This window comes from Limulus polyphemus, unplaced genomic scaffold, assembly GCF_000517525.1.
Source record: "Limulus polyphemus unplaced genomic scaffold, Limulus_polyphemus-2.1.2 Scaffold6153, whole genome shotgun sequence".
Lineage (NCBI taxonomy): Eukaryota > Metazoa > Arthropoda > Merostomata > Xiphosura > Limulidae > Limulus > Limulus polyphemus.
Genome location: NW_013671763.1, coordinates 22,731 through 26,097, shown reverse-complemented (window position 1 = coordinate 26,097; position 3,367 = coordinate 22,731).

The following is a 3,367-nucleotide window of genomic DNA, read 5'->3' as shown; positions in this document are numbered from 1 at the left end:
TCATTCATTACTATTACACCATACGATGTACAGGTTAGAAGAGTCTTACATCGTGATTAAAAATTCCAAAAACTAAAAACGCTATTATCACTTTATGCCAGAGATTACCCCTATCTCTGCATCCCTACTTCGAGCTGTGGTCATGAGTGTGTTGTAATCTTGTAGGCTGAACTTTCAAATCTTGTAAATAGGACGTGTTACAGTGTTTCTGCTTTAAATATTACAAATGCTAGTGATAATTTTGTACCCTTTGTTTCCAGTTTGTATATTTACTAAAACATTATTGTTAGTGGAGAGCGTTTCCATTTACTTATTGGTGGGATGTATTAATTTATTTAAATTCAAGCTAGACATATGCAGTATTGGTTTTATTAACGTCTCAGTCGTAGTAATTCTGATTACTGGTAGGAGATTTGCTTGACGCGTTATGATACATTGTTAACCTAAAAGTTAAATTTATTTGTAAGTGCAAATATATCTAATTTTTATATAATGAATGTAAAATATATAAATTTTGGAGACTATGTTTTAGTAGTTTTTGGATTGTAAATAATAGTTTAGGTTAGAATATAAAAATGTCGCTGGTCGTAACGTGGAAGGTTTTCTCGTAGGCTGTTGGATTATTTATTTGTATATCGAAATACGCGACAGACTTTTAGGGCTATATTTATTACCCTGTTGTATTTTCATTATTAAATAGTATCTCAGAAATCCTTTTCTTTTTCAATCTTCCTTGTCAGACGAATTTATGATCTGTCAGATGATAAGGTCTTTTTTATCAGCTTAGTTGAAAAACGAATTTTGTATAAATCCTCTTACCTTTACACAATTCTTTGTCATGCTTTATTCAATCGACTTTTGTTCCAGTACATGTCTCCTGGTTAACATTTCGCGATGTGGCTTTTATATGGAAATGCTTTATATGAAGGTTGAGTATGTTATATTTAAAATATTTTGGAGCCTTACCATGTTGTTGCAATCCATGTTGCCACATTCAGTCACAACCTATCTGACGACTGTGATTTTTGAAAATAGTCCTGCAGCGTAGTGTTTATTGCAAAAGGTTCCGTAATGTAGCTGTCGTGTTCAAAACACACTGCTCCTCCCTGATTGCTTTCCATAATACATCTAGTGTATTAGGGCAACGATTTTCCAAGGTCACTTTCAACAGTTCAAACAAACAGAAGTCGATAGACGCTGCATCTGGTCTTCATTTGGTGTAGCATGAATACCAATTTCGTTCTCCAGCTGCTTGAGGTACAGAATGATTGAATGGGAAGTAGGACTGGAAGCCTTATCTTGATGAATTAATACACTGTTGACTTCATTTCCAGTAGAAATTCTTCTCAGTTATGTTGCGTACTATTACTTGGAGCACATGGACAGCTTTTTCCGTTGATCCGAGCAACAATTTTTGATGGTATCACACTGCCTTCGTGAAGTCAATTTCAAAGTATAGTTCTGATAGATCTCGTTTCACCGCGACTTAAAATCAGTTGTGGTTGTCACTTGACTTGCTTATTTACATATTCAAAATAGTTTTAACACAGTGCTTATGTAACTATACTTTTGGTTTAATATGTAAAGAGAGAAGAAAATATATTTTTTTTATCTCAAGAACATCTTACACGAAAGGTTTTGAAGAAGACATTGTTGTATTATGAGAACGGACGGGCAGACAATAGTCTGGAAAAGATATGGATTTTGAATTGAAAAACGAGGTCCAAAAGTCTGAAAGAATTTTAAAATCACCACCGTACTTGAAAAAGTCGAAAGTAGCGTATTTAAGAAGAGTGACAATCCAAAACTTGAAAATTTCATGGAAATTGAATAGGGGTAAAGTTTTAGGAAAACTTATCCCGAAATATGATAAATCTGAGAAAGTTGTAGGGACTTATCTTTGCGTGTGTTCCAGAACTAAAAGCGTCATTTCACAAAAGGATTGGGAAGGGGAAAAAAAAGACTGACCTCACTTGGGCTCTCCAATTCAACTGGAGCCCAATGCTATGGCGTAACTTGTGTATATGTGTTAATCTGGCCTGACTAGAAATTTGGACCCCATCCCGCGCTTGAGGGGGAGTACTGCTTCTTTCGGCCTCCCAAATGACATATTGCTAATGTTTGTTTGTTTGTAATTAAACATAAAGCTACACAACGGGCTATCTGTGCTCTACCCACCACGGGTATCAAAAACCCGGTTTCTGGCGCTGTAAGTACTTAAAAATACCACAGTGCCACTGCGGGGGGGGGGGCTTGCTACTGATTGGAATATTTGAAAATAATCTTGGTTAGCTACTCTTGTGTTATTTTATCCGGTGATAATTATCCAGTTCACTACATTTAAGATAAAGTCTTCTTTGACAATTGTTAATGCTTACCATCAAGTTGTAAAGTATTGTTACGATAGCGGAAGTCACGTGACTCTGGTAACACGTGATGAGATTCTAGAAGGATTGGGGGACTTCACTAACGTCCCAGCGTTTGCTAGACGCCCTCAATTTTAGTATATAAGCCGGCAGATAAATTGATAAAGATATAATCGAGTCAAGCTGAAAGTAACGTGTGTAAATCGTTGTGAATTATAGCGTGTTTTTAAGTTAAAGCGACTGTGGAAATTCTGTGTATTGCAAAGTTGTTTTGAGGAAGAATAAACTAGTTTTATTTAAGAAAGGACTTGTATCGCTGAAGTTTCTGGGAAAGAATTTCTACGAAAAATTAACAAACGAACAGAGACGTAACAAACTGATGTCAAAGAGTGAGACTGAAAAAAAAGATGGAAACGAGAAGTGGCAAATCAAATTACAGCTTAGCAGATTTGATGGCAGCAATACAAGAACAGCAAAAGAAACAAGAAGAACGAGAAAAGAAACAAGAAGAGAGACAACAGCAGTGGTATGAAAACCTGCAACAGTGGCAGCTTGAACAGCAAAATAAACAAAAGAGATTACAACAGCTATTGGAGGAAAAAGAAAAGAAACAAGAAGAACGAGAACACAAACAAGAAGAGAGACTACAGCAGTGGCAACTGGAACAAGAAAGGAAACAAGAAGTACAAATGGAAAAGATTAGTAAATTTCAAAGTGAATAAAAATACATTAAAGGATGATTTAATGTCTTTTACACAAGGAGGATATATTAGCCATCGACCTAATCAGCCTCAGACAACAGGAAGCCCCTTCCAGACCCCGCAGCTAAACCCTAATGCAGACATCTTCAGTCCTGCTAGAAGTCACATCCCAGATATGAATGTCAGCAATAGGGTGATCTAGTACGAAGGAAGTCACAGGAATTCGATGGGAAGGCACCATGGGAAGCATATAGAGCACGATGTGAACTACTGGCCGAAATGAATGAATGGACAGAGGAG